This window comes from Panthera pardus, unplaced genomic scaffold, assembly GCF_024362965.1.
Source record: "Panthera pardus isolate Hobbes unplaced genomic scaffold, ASM2436296v1 HiC_scaffold_1, whole genome shotgun sequence".
Classification (NCBI taxonomy): domain Eukaryota; kingdom Metazoa; phylum Chordata; class Mammalia; order Carnivora; family Felidae; genus Panthera; species Panthera pardus.
Window position 1 is genome coordinate 40,298,570 of NW_026526654.1, and position 14,205 is coordinate 40,312,774.

Consider the following 14,205-nt stretch of genomic DNA (forward strand, 5'->3'; position numbering starts at 1 on the left):
GAGCTGAGCATGCGCGCGGAACCCCGCCCCCCGCGAGCCGTGTGACCCCTGGACTGGGCCACTTTGGTCGGCCGGGTCCCGCCCTCTCCCTGACCGGAGACTGCGGCGCGGGGCGCCTGCCTGGGAGTGAGACACTGGAGCCCCGCAGTGCAGCCATTTCCACTGCCTTCGGCAGACCGTGCCGCGGCGCTGGGGCCCGGCACCCTGGCGCACTCCATCCGCGCCGTGGGGCCTCCTTTTTCTGAAACTGACTCATAATGCCTTGTTCTTCTGGCCCCGCGTCTGTGTAGAGATCACCGCGTGTTTGGAGCTGTTTTCTGACCTCTGCGCAGTAACTACCAGCCAAACCAAACCAAACCAAGAAACCAATCCAACTTTGGGCTCTTCCTTTGGCTTCTCTAGCACGGAACTCTTACGCTGCCACACAGGGCCCAGACTAGGTGACAACAAACATTTGAGTATAAGAATCATTATTTGGAGGTGGTGGTGCAGTGAGGAAGACAATAATGGAGGAATGACTGGTTCCCCCCCCCCCCCCCCCCCCCCCCGTCTTAAGCCAGTGAGAACAATGGCCAGCACTTACTATATACAGCCCATAATACTACTCTAAATGCTTTAATTTATTTATTTTGAGAGAGAGAGCATGTGCAAGCAGGAGAGGGGCAAAGAGAGGTAAGAGAATTCCAAGCAGGCTCCACGCTGTCAGCACAGAGCCCAGTGCAGGACTTCCTCTCACAAACCGGGAAATCATGACCTGAGCCGAAATCAAGAGTCAGATGCTTAACCAACTGAGCCACCCACGTACCCCTAAATGCTCGGTAATGCCCTCGGCCCCTTATCCCCAGATGGTCTTCCTTGTTGGGCTCTACCACGTGAACAGAGGAGAAGATTCTGCATTACCCTTTCTTTGACCTTTCATCCACTTGAAGACAATGGGATCAACTGCCTTGTTTCTGGTGAGATATTTGTGGCCTGTCATACTTTTATACAAAGATACTGACTTATGTCTATAAGTAGTGCATTAAAAGTGTAATAACTTATAGTCACGTTTTTCTTTTTTTTTTTACAAGAGAGCAGCATGCCTTCACTTCACCCACAATATGAGTGAACCCTCATGGTATTTGTAAGCATAATGGAATAAGTGAGGTGGCTGCAGTGGCCATAGGTGACCACCAATGACCCTTGCTGGGGATGGCAGGAGCATGGGGTGCTTCCCTAAGCATACAAGGTTTTCTGAGGGCTGATGGGAATTAGTTCTCCCCTAACCCTCCCCGCACCCTCGTACCCCATCCCCCCCCACCTTTGACCACTTGCTGCACTGGGTTGAGGAATTCTGTGGAAATTCAAGCAGGGCACCATTTTAACACCCATTTATCTAAGTGTTTAGGTGGCTCCAATCCTAGCTCTCCTCCATATACCATGGCCCAGTTCAAAATCACCTAGCCTAAACTAAGCCTCTCCAAAGACCCACAAAAAGTGAGGGCGTGGGGACACATCCTAGCTATAACAGCTGAAATTCCAATTTGAAGGGCACCAGGGCATTCCCACTGGGCATGTACTTGAACATGGCTTAAAACTGAGACACCTCTCCAGAGTAACAATTTACAAATAATGGAACACACACTAGAGGGCCACAGTGGAGCTTCCCATCCTACTCAAGACTTCCCAGAGCTGCATAAACAAGCTTCAAGTTGACCATGGTCAGTGGTGGGGATCTCCTCTCTTGGGACTGCAGTCTCTTCATTCCGTGACCAGGGAGCTCTAATGGCAAGAAAGCAGTTCCTCAAATTAGCCCTAAATCAGCCTCTCACTAGCTCCCATCTGCTGTGGTGTGGTTCTGCCTTCTGTTCCTTTTGGCTATGACCCCAGCACCCCAGGCTAAAGATGCTTGTAGACTATTGTTGCCTGATCCCTCATTGTGCAGTTCATGATTTTTAAACTTTGAAGATTTCATCAAAAAATAGGTTGAATTTTAATCCAATTTTTTCCTCTGGGTCCTTGCTCAGTTAGCTTAAGAACACTCAGAACATTACTGTAGTCTGATAAAATCATGTTTATCAACCATTGAACTGTTGCACACCAGCGGAACTGTATGGCATCTTCTTAAAGGAAAAAATAGAGTTACAGAATTCTGGGGCAGGGTAGAGTTAGGTGAAATTTAAGTTTTCATCTTCACTTCCACCTTAGGCAGGTGGATCTGATTAATTTCACAAAGCAACTGCAAGCCAGTCTGTTTTCCAGAATTATTGGTTTAAAAAGCCATCCACATTTTTTTTTTGCATCTTTCTTGACCTTCAGAATGTTTTAAGGGTTTTTTTTCTTCTTCTCTTTTTACTAATAATGGGTTGTATCTGTGCTTAGAATCTCTCCCATAGAGAGATCTGTCCCACAGACAGGAGATATTGCTCAATTTTGTAAAACCAAAACTACAGGGAAGAGAGAATGTTTAGAATATTAATATATATTTTAATCAAATACAAAGTTTAATAACAGGAAGCTAAGACATAGTCATACACTTTCTAGTCTTTTTTTTAAATAAAGTTTCTCTCTTTTTTTTTTTATTTGAGAGAGAGTGTGAGAGTGTGTAAGCACAGGAAGGGGCAGAGGGAGAGAGAGAGAATCTTAAGCAGACTCCACGCTCATGCAGGGCTCAATCCCTCGACTCTGGGATCATGACCGGAGCCAAAATCAAGAGTTGGATGCTCAACTGACTGAGCCACCCAGGCACCCATATGCTTTCAGGTCTTAATGATGCCTTCTCAGAAAGCCAAGGGACATTTGACTCAGACCAGTCTTGTCCAGTTCCTGGAGAAGTACACCTGCAAGTTTTGAGGTGGAGTAGAAGTCAGTGAAGAAGGTAGGACACCCCCTAGTATACAGGTGCCCACCCTGAGCTTCCTTCCTTGCTTCCAAATCCTCATGGCTCCCCAGATCAGTGCCCATGCAGGATCCAACAGTTGGGGAAAGAGGAACCGTTTCTGATGGCAGACTGGGGGTGTCAATCCAGAGCTTGGTTGGGCTGGATGTGTGAAGGTGGGTCAAGTAAGGGCTTCCAAATGGTCTACTTTGGGCTATTGGCATTTAAACCCTTGAGATTTTAACTCAGAGCCCTGAGTTTGTGAGTTTTATTTTCCGTTTGCTTTAGATCAGTCATTGCTAACCCTGCAAATGATGGAAGATTTTAAGGAGATTTTAAGACATACCACCATCCAAGAGGGTGCTTCATTCCCAGAAATTCCCATGTAACTGTTCTGTTTGGGCCTCAAGTTGCCCAAGTGATTCTAATACGCAGCCAGGGTTGAGAATCCCTGGTTTAGACAGATTTTAAAGCTAAATTTAATCAACCCTCCTATGGTTTTGAGCCCTATATGTTCCCATCTATAAAATTGGAACCTCTCTTATATCTCTTTAAAAATTGTGTACTCTTGAACAACATGGGTTTGAACTGCATGGGACCACTTATATGCAGAATTTTTTCAAATAAATACAATACAGTACTGTCAATGTATTTTCTCTTATGATGTTCTTAACATTTTCTTTTCTCCTAGTTTACTGTATTGTTAGAGTGCAGTATATAATATATATAACATACAAAATATGTATTAATTGACAGTTTATGTTATCAGTAAGGTTTTTGGTCAACAGTAGTCTATTAGTAGTTAAGTTTTTGGGGTGTCAGAAGTTATACACAAAATTTTTTTAATGTTTATTTATTTTTGAGAGACAGAGAGACAGAGTGCAAGTGGGGGGGGGGGGCAGAGAGAGAGGGAGACACAGAATCCAAAGCAGGCTCCAGGCTCTGAGCTGTCAGCACAGAGCCCGATGCGGGGTTTGAACTCACAAACTGTGAGATCATGACCCAAGCCGAAGTCAGAAGCCCAATTGACTGAGCCACCCAGGTGCCCCTATACACAAAATTTTTAAGAATGTTTATTTATTTATTTTAAGAGAGAGTGCACATATGTAAGCAGGGGAGGTGCAGGGAGGGAGAAAGAGAATCCCAAGCAGGCTCTGTGCCATCAGTACGGAGCTGGGTGCAGAACTCAGTCCCACGAACTGTGAAATCATGACCTGAGCTGAAATCAGGAGTCGGATGCTTAACTGCATGAACCATCCAAGTGCCCCAATAGATGAATTTTTGACTGCATAGGAGGTCAGTGTCCCTAACCCCTGTATTGTTCAAGGATAAACTGTATACACACACACACACACACGCACACACACACACACACACACACACACATTTCTGTATGTGTGTAGATAGATAGATAGATGTATTTGGAAAGCAACCTGTTTCTGTTCTACTTTCTTTCTAGAAGCTAATTTATAGCTCTTTTTTTCCCCTCTAGAAGTCCCCTGCAGTTTCTTTCTTGTGGCTGATATTTGTAGTTGGTGTTGGCCCTGAAGGCATACGGAATTACTTAGTGGTTTTCTGACTTTCCTTCCTGGTTTATTTAGCTCTAAGATTGATTTGCTTGATTGTTTTCAAAGAGGCAATGACATCATTTGTTTTTATTTCTATTTTTGAAGGTGAAGCTATTTGCTCCTAATGCTGAGCAGATGTACATTGTTAATCACTTGAAAGGGAGCCCAACAGAAGAGAAGAGAAATGTACCAAAGGAAAGTGCCAGAAGAGCCCATGGGGGCCTACAAGATTTGGCAGACCTGAACTCCAGCAAGCTTGAAGCTGCCATTACACCGGTGAGTTAGCTGAAAGCTGTTGAGGCCAACTGTTCATTTTAATTAATGTTCACTGACTTTAAACCCTCTTCCAGCAAAAGCTGCACAGATTCAGCTGCCATTTTGAAGCCTCTGTGCCAGGAGGTAGGTCATGGTTCTCAAACTTTGCTGCACATGAAAGTCACTTGGAAAGCCTTTAAACAGTCTCAGTGCCTGGGTCACATCTCAGACCAGTTACATCAGACTTTCTGGGGGTGGAAACAGATGTCAGTGCTTTTTGATGCTTTACAGGTTCTTCCACTGTGTAGCAAAGATTGAGAACCAGTGCTCTATCAAGACTGACCAGTGGTTCCCAGACTTGGCTGTACCTGGAGTCACCTGGTAGGCTTTAAAACCACCAATGCCTGTGTCCCCCCAAAATTTTGGAAGTTTTAAGGTTCCTAGATGATTCTCATATGCAGACAAATTTGGGATCCACTGCACTAAAACGGCATATCTCTAAGTTTAATTGGTAGGTGATTCACCTGGAGATCTTGTTACAGTGCAGATTCTTATTCAGCTCTCAGGTGACAGGTGGCATGTGGCATGCAGCCCACATATTGAGGCCTCAAGACTCTGGAAATCACAGTGGAGGGTTGCCTGTTTCTAGACCTTTTCAGCACAGTGATCACTTTATAGATAGGTGACCTGCCTATCTACATGCCTGTACATATGGATGTATACCTACCTTTTAAAATAAATGATTGACTTACAAGTATAATTGTCTTAAGTATTTTTTATTTCCCTTTATTTAATCCCCTCATAAGGAATTGAATGTTATATATTTATTTTTCAAACTAACCAGTTTTAGTTTAATTATATATATATGATACATATATACATATATACATATATGTATACATATATACATCTTTGTATATATGTACGTACACATATATATATACATGTATACATGTACATGTGTGTGTGTATATATATATATATAATTTTGTGTGTATATATATATATATATATATATATAATTTATTTATTTATTTTGAAAGAGGGAGAGAGCAGGGGAAGGGCAGAGAGAGAGAGGGAAAGAGAGAATCCCAAGCAGGCTCCTCACTGTTGGCGCAGAGAGCGACGTGGGGCTCAAACTCACGAACCGTGAGATCATGACCTGAGCCAGGAAATCAAGAGTCTGATGTTCAACCAACTGAGCCACCCAGGCGTCCCAAGTTGGTTTAGTTTGTTTAAACACTAACAATCAGTTTTAAGATTATTTTGGGTTTTTTTAATGTTTATTTATTTATTTTGAGAGAGAGCATGCACACATGCACACATGGGAGTGGGGCAGAGAGAGAGGGAGAGAGAGAATCCCAAGCAGGCTCCACACTGCCATTGCAGAGCCTGATGCAGGGCTCCATCTCCCAAACCGTGAGATCATGACCTGAGCCGAAATCAAGAGTCAGACACTTCACTGACTCAGCCACCCAGGTGACCCTATTTTAAGAGTATTTTAAACATTCACAATATTGTTGAAATCTATGGAGGCAGTTAGGAGATGTCCCACAGTGAGAATCGGAAATCATCGTTTTAGGTAAGAAGTGTGCTGGGAAACCTGGGTGGCTCATTCAGTTAAGTGTCCCATTTCAGCTCAGGTCATGACCTCACAGTTCGTGAGTTCAAGCCCTGCGCTGTGCTCTGTGCTGACAGCACAGCGCCTAGAGCCTGCTTCAGATTCTGTGTCTCCCTCTCTCTGTGCCTCCTCTGCTCATTCTCTCTCTCTCTCAAACATAAATAACATTAAAAAAAAGTGGGGGGGCACCTGGGTGGCTCATTTGGTTAAGCATCCGACTTTGGCTCAGGTCATGATCTTGTAGTTTGTGAGTTTGAGCCCCGCGTCAGGCTCTGTGCTGACAGCTCAAAGCCTGGAGCCTGCTTGGGATTCTGCGTCTCATTTTCTCTCTGCCCCTCCCCCACTTGTGCTCTGTCTCTCTCTGTCTCTCAAAAATAGATAAATGTAAAAAAACAAAAGTGTGCCACTTGTGGATGCTCATACATATTTATCTGAGCAGGTTGCTTACTGTTATTTTACATATAAAGTATTCCAGATATCTGTTGCTATATGACAATTACCACTAAAATTTAGTGTCTTAATAATTTATTATCTTTCCTGGTTCTGTTGGTTGACTAGGCTTAGCTTGAGCTTTGCTTGAGGCCTCTCCTGCAGCTGCATGGTGGCTGGAGCTGCAGACATCTGAAGATTCAATCAGGCTCCAGTCTGATACCTGAGTCGGGATTGGTTGGCTGTGCAGCCATCTGGCCATTCCATGTGGCAATGTTGGGCTTCTTTGTAACTTACAGACCTTGGGGTGTCTGAGCTTCTCACATGCAAACTGGCATCCCCCAGAGAAAGCATTCCAAGAGACCCAGGCTTTCCTCTTCTGCTCTAGCCACAGATGTCCCTCAGAATCACTTATGCCACATTCTGTTGATCAAAAGGGAGACTAGGTTCAAAGAAAGGAGAGTACCAAAAGGCACGAGTACCAGGAGGCGTGCATATTAGGGCACTATCTTTGAAGACTTTCTATATACTATATATATAACATAAATTAAAATATCTATTTACCAAATGCAGGGTGAGGGCAGTAAAGGAGATAATTTTATTTGAGTTGCTGGTGTCTTTTAGTTGTATTCTTTTTTCTTTCACTGCCAATAGGCATGCCCTGAGACAGTTTGTAAAGATTATTGCCCTTGAATTCTGATGTTAAAATTAGTATTTTCACATCTAAAATGGTGTTACTTGTAAATCAATTTTTAAAAATTACTGTGATTTGAAAAAAAAGTATTTTATTCTAACACGTGAAGATGCATTTTGTTTTTAGGAGAAATGAAATTACCCCAATGCTTTTTAAAAATACATAGTTCTATTTGTACCACACTTGAAGTATTTAGCAAAAATTATTATCAACATGGGTACCCAGCTTGTGTCTTCAGAATTTTACTGTTGATGCAAAATGGTGCTTATTATTTGGTTAATATAAACCCTCTATATCTATAAAATCCATTTGCTACAGGGCTACATTGAAGCCATGTAAACTCCCTAATAATTGGGTTGGTGTTTTAGCATTTGGCACCAGCTCTTTACAAAAGGATCTCTGAGGGGCGCCTGGGTGGCTCGCTTGGTTGAGCATCTGACTCTGATTTTGGCTCTGGTCATGATCTCACGGTTCGTGGGATCAGGCTCTGTGCTGATCTTGGAGCCTGCTTGGTATTCTCTCTCTCCCCTGCTTATGCACATGCATGCTCTCTCTTTTTTCTCTCACTCTCAGAATAAATAAGTAAACTTAAAAAAATAAAAGTCAAAATGATCTCTGAACAACTTTGACAAATAGAGGTTGCTGCTCTGACTTTGTAAAATGAAGTTAATGAATTAACTAGAGTCATTGTCAACCCCAGAGTCTTAAAGAAATGCTATTTTTCCTTTCTAATAACGTGTTATTGCTCTCATATACCTTAATTCTTTGCTTAAGAATTAATTGTTCATAGAACTACCGTACAACCCAGCAATTGCACTACTAGGCATTTATCCACGGGATACAGGTGTGCTGTTTCGAAGGGACACATGCACCCCCATTTATAGCAGCACTATCAACAATAGCCAAAGTATGGAAAGACCCCAACTGTCCCTCGATGGATGAATGAATAAAGAAGAAGTGGTATATATATATACAATGGAGTATTACTCGGCAATCAAAAAGAATGAAATCTTGCCATTTTCAACTATGTGGATGGAACTGGAGGGTATTATGCTAAGTGAAATTAGTCGGTCAGAGAAAGAGAGAAATCACATGACTTCACTTATATGAGGACTTTAAGAGACAAAACAGATGAACACAAGGGAAGGAAAACAAAAATAATATAAAAACAGGGAGGGGGACAAAACAGAAGAGACTCATAAATATGGAGAACAAACTGAGGGTTACTGGAGGGTTGTGGGAGGGGGATGGGCTAACTGGGTAAGGGGCAGTAAGGAATCTAGTCCTGAAATCATTGTTGCACTATATGCTAACTAATTTGGATATAAATTTAAAAAATTAAAAATAATATTAAAAATAAATGAATGAAAATTATAAAAAAAAAAGAATTAATTGTTCATAGGTTCTTCTTGTCAGCTGCTTCAAATCATCCTGGGTTCCTTGTCTTTGTAGGTGGTTTTGGGGTGGCCCAGAACTGCCCTGTCAACAGTTCTGTAAAGGACTCTTTCAGCCCTCCGCTGTGCCAAGATGCCTATCAGCGGGTGCTTCATTTCCAGTGTGCTGGCAGCTACAACCTTCCTGCTTGTGAAGTCGCAGTGGGTCACGCTATTCAGTGTGGATGGAAGGGAGAAAAGGATGAAAAGCTTACTGCCGGGTAAGCAGGCTCTACAGTGCTTTCCTATTTTCCTTCCTCCAGATGAATATAAATGTGACTACTTAACAAATCATCTTTCATTGTGGGGTTGCCATATTTGGTGATTGGCATTAGGGTGTGGGGGGGGGCGGACATGGTAAGGGACAGTGATTTAAGGTGATGACACCAGATGGCTTTGAATCATAGGGAAACTGTTCTTTCAACATATATTGGCTTTCTCTGTAAGAAGCAAATTTCAATGCAGCAATTCTCTTGTGTGATATCATTCAGCTGTATGGATCAAATTATACTTGCTTTATTATTTCCTATTGATCCTAGTACATACAGCCTTCATTTCTCTTACGAAGGGAATATTTAAATGAAGCCACGTGTCAGAACAGATACTTTATGTGCAGAGTGCCCGTGGGCTTTTGTTCCACATACTGCAGCATTTGAGAGGCCAGTGCAAGCTAATCATTGTAACTCTCTTCACAGTCCTGCTGTCTGTTGCCAAAGAAGCATTTTCTTCCACTCCCTTGTCCCCTCTTCTGATAGGTTCGGTGATGCTGCTGGAGCCACGGCCACACAGAAGCCTAGATGCAAACACGGCTGTGGGGGGCGGGGGTGTCCGAGCCGCACAGGTGCGGCCCCTCTGCACGAGCTTTTTGAAGGAATAGGAAGAATGGCTATTTTATAATGTTTTATAATGGATTTGAAAAGTGATGTTTTACTTATAATAATTAGAAGAAATTGTTCAAGTGAAAATATTCAGCTCCAGCCAAATGAAGTACACACTTTGTCACTTACTGATAGGAACTTTCAATGTGATCTTGGCTCAAAGATTAAATAACCATCACTGAATCATTCAGAGATACATGGTTTCTAAACAAGCACGCTTTCATTTCTGTCTTTCGTTTTTTAAAGTTGGAAACAACACTCTCATGCCGTGTTTCAAACAGATGGGCGTTGGGCTGTTCCAAAGGCTTTTTCCTGAACCTCCAGTTTGGTTCCTGTACGGACACCAGCTGTAGCTGGGGTGGGTTGGATTATTTTTAATAATAACTGCAACAGAAAGCAGGGAGAATTTAAGTGAGATGCTCACCTCTGAATGTTGATTTCTGCATTTACAACTGAACCAGATGACTAATCTTCATGATTTCTGTGAAGGTATTCTGTTCTTTACGATTCAGATAAAGCCAGGACCCTTCTTAAAGTTACTGTGTATCATACATTCTTTTGACATGTTCAGTGTTCAGCTGTCAGTCGCTGGGCACCCAGGCTTTAGCAGGAACCAGAGTAGCCTGTGCAACACTCCTCTGTTTTGGATCTTTTCAACGATCACTTGCTGTGAACTACCACTATACTGTTTTGTGTGGGGTTTTTTTGTTGTTTTTTAATATGGGATAGGAGAAGAGAGGGAAAATGAAACAATTTCACCGAGTGATAAAAATCTGCAACACTGCCGGTAGATTTCGTATGATGGGAAGACACAACATGTGTGTGTGTACAGGGGCACACCTCTGCTGTAGGGAAAGTGGGGTATCTTATTGTGGCTTTGCACACCGCCCCCCACCCCCCGTCTTCGGTTCCCTGTAGCTTTGCTCTCTTCAGGGAAGTCCTTCCAGAATTGACAAGGAAGCTGCATTTCTACAGTGCCACAAATCTTTTAATGTCACAGGTCATGCTCCGGCCCAGAAGAGCTGGAAACTATGAAGTCCACTGAAGGAAGGTTCACATTCGCTCCAGGGAAGCATGAAGGAAGCACAGCCAGGCCAGAATAGGTATGGAGCACTTTCCTTGTCCTAGGTACTTGTTTTGCTGGTCTCTCTACTCATACTGGATTATAAGCTCATGATTGTAAAAGGTTCTTGAATATTCTGTTGACTGCTTTATCACCTGCACCGAGAACATCCTCTGTTATATTAGGCCCTTGATATGAATTTGTTGGTAATGAATGCCCACCAGCTACTCAGCTTCTCCAAAGAGATTCCCTCCATGAGCCATTACAGACCTTAAGGTGGGGTCGGAAGAGACTTATCTGATAACTTTTTTAGATAAAGTGTTGCAAGTAAAGTTGTTATAAAACATAATATATAAAATTTCTCTTTGAAGTCACATTTTCATTTTCGGTGCCTGGGTTAAAATCACGACGGGTCTTTGGTCTGTGACAGCTTTAAGCCCCAGGGATACCGGTTTTAGTTAATACTGTGATGGAACACACAGCTCAAGTGCTACAGCGCAGAGACAATTCCTGGGGTGGAGGCAAAGTCCAGTTGGTCGGTGTCATGTGTCTGTCCCCCACAAAGCCACACAAATAGGAAAGAAAGGCATTTTAGTCTGGGAAAAGTTGTGCAGAAAGGAGACCATAAGAGGCCACAAGCTGCTGCCTTTATCAAGCCTTATTCAGGAGGTTCGTCTCAGCTGGCGTCTGGGAGCTTGGCACATACACACTCTCTGACTCATAAAACTGGTTCGCTTGGCCTAGGCTGTGCAGACATCGCTGTTCTCGCCTTCTTGGAGTTTGCGATTATGATCGTTGCTGGGTGGAGGGGACCTACGTGACCAGACACTATTAAAAGCCTTGGGTGCAGAGTCTCTTCCCAGGGCAGACACAGTGTACAGACTTCAGTGAATTTTTCACTCCTGGAGAGAGGAACACACTCACGTGTCTCCTCGCTGGTGGGAGGGGGCGTCACAAACCTCCAGACTCTGCGAGTGTCTTTTTCTCCAGTTGACCCTGTCACGTAATCTTGCACTGTATAACCCTTAACCAGAGTGCAACTCTTTGCTGAGTTCCCCAAGTTCCTCTGGTGATCCCTGAGTGTGTGTGTGGTCTTGGGATCCCCAAAACATATATACTAGCCAGCACCAGGGCTCCTCAGGTGTGTCTGGTGACAGGAAGTTTGACTCAAGGCCTCGAATGTGTGCTGAGGATGCAGAAACACAGGGTGCTGGAATGAACCCCTTTCTGAGCTGGGGCCTTTGTCCCAGTCTTGAGTGGGCTTCCTCCCATGTTGTCTAGCCTGATCCACGTAGAGGACTTATTTGCCTGGATACAGAGCCTATAACACAAAAGACTAAGCAGGATGCTTTGCTGCCACCCCCAAGGGAATGGAAGGGGAAAAGCCAGCATTTGCCACACTGCCTAGATAGCAGATCAGAGCGGTCCAGGCCCCCACCTTGGCCTTTCTCAGGGTGAGGAGACTCACAGGCTGTCCTTGTTCTCCAGCCTCATGGACAGAAGAGACAAGAGGCTCGGCTTTACTCTCCCATTCCCTCAAAAGCTCTCTACCAGCACTCTGGCTAAAAAAATACCCTAGCTTTTGACTCTCCTAGAAAGGAACCGTCTATTTTTTTGTATGTGGTATGGTGGGGGCGGATGGTGCACAGGGCTGCCAGTGAAGAGGACCCTTATGCTCTCTCTACAGACCCACATTCCCTCATATTTTCTCCTGCCTTCAGTTAACTCGGTGTGCATAATAACCAATATCAAGGTCACCTTGAGTGCTGTGGTCCCCTCAGGAGAGATCTTCTTCCCCAACCCCTGCTTTTTGTCTGAAACATCCATCAAGGGTGTGTAAAGATAAACTGAAGCCTATTAATTTTTTTAAGAATTTATTTGAGGAAAAATTGATTTGAATCCTACAGCATGGAGCCTAGCAGATAGAAAGGAGCTCCAAGGAGCTGTATAAGATGAGAGACTTTTATAGGTAGAAGGGAGCAGGAACAAGGAAGTTATATGAGACAAAATAGGTTATTGCAAGGTTACTTTTCTTTGGGGAATGGCGGGGGTCTGTTAGGCATATTGGCTAACTGGTGCTGATCTGGCAATTTCTGAATGACCTGTTTGATATGATTCCATTTCTGGGAATGCTGAAACTGTAAGTATATCTCATTTTACTGATGTGGGACTTAGCATAAGGACTCCACTTGGGGCCTGTTGTCTTGTTTTTAACAGGGATTATCTGAGGATATTATTACTAGCCCTTAGATCTTGTCCCTAGAAATTTCTGGTGTATAAAGACGGGATAATTAAATTTTATCTGAAGGCCACAGTAGAAACCACAACTTTGATCTCCTGTTTTATTTACCATGTTCAGACAAATTAATTACAGTTACAGAATATGTCCTATGGAACAGCATAATCCAAATGATACAGAGCCAGCCATAGAAAATTTACACACTTATAAGTACTGTTTTAGGTATAGCCTACAAATTTTGATATATGTGGTTTTGTTATTGGTAGGTTCTAGATGTTTTATAATTTTTGTGATCATTTCTTCTGTGACCCAAGTTATTTCAAGGAATTTTTATTTCTAAACATTTCAGTCTTGTCTAATTTTTTTTTTTAATATGGAACTTCAATTTCATTGTGATTAGAGAAAATGATCTATATCTTCCAGTCCTTTAAAAAGTTGTTAAGACTTGCTTTATGGCTCAGTATATGGTCCTTTTTTGTAAATGTTCTGTGAGATTTTTATTTTTAATTTTCTTAAATGTTTATTTTTGAGAGAGAGAGATAGAGCATGTGAGAGTGAGGGTATGCAGAGAGAGGGGGGAACAGAGGATCCAAAGCAAGCTCTGAACTGACAGCAGTGAGCACAATGCAGGGCTCGAACCCACAAACTGTGAGATCATTACCTGAGCCAAAGTCGGTTGCTTAACTGACTGAGCCACCCAGGCGCCCCATAAATGTTCTTGTGAGATTTTAATTTAATTTAATTTAATTTAATTTAATTTTATTTTATTTTATTTTATTTATTTTATATTATATTTTCTTTTCTTTATCGTTTTAAGTTTATTTATTTTGAGAGAGAGAGACAGCACCAGTGGAGAAGGGGCAGAGAGAGAGGGAGAGAGAGAGAATCCCAAGCAGGTTCTGTGCTGCCTGTGCAGAGCCTGATGTGGGGCTCAAACTCATGAAACCACGAGATCATGACCTGAACCAAAACCAAGAGTTGGATGCTTAACTGACTGCTTTTTTCTTGAATTCTATTTTGTTTAATATTAACATTTATTTATTCCAGCTTGCTTTTGTTAGTGTTCCATGGATATTTCCCCGACTTTTTTACTTTGAACTTTTCTGTATCCTGACGAGTCTTAAATAACTTATATAACTGGTTTTTTAATTTTGTTATTATTTTTTAA

General features: G+C 42.6%; 1 long non-coding RNA gene across 1 annotated transcript; it reads left to right on the forward strand.

Moving 5' to 3' along the window:
- Positions 1-2: 2 nt before the first annotated feature.
- Positions 3-11,006, forward strand: LOC109264208 (uncharacterized). The gene is made up of 4 exons (XR_002078654.2): positions 3-956; positions 4,531-4,701; positions 8,877-9,078; positions 10,736-11,006. It is a non-coding gene; the product is annotated as an uncharacterized LOC109264208 (long non-coding RNA).
- The last annotated feature ends 3,199 nt before the right edge of the window (positions 11,007-14,205 follow it).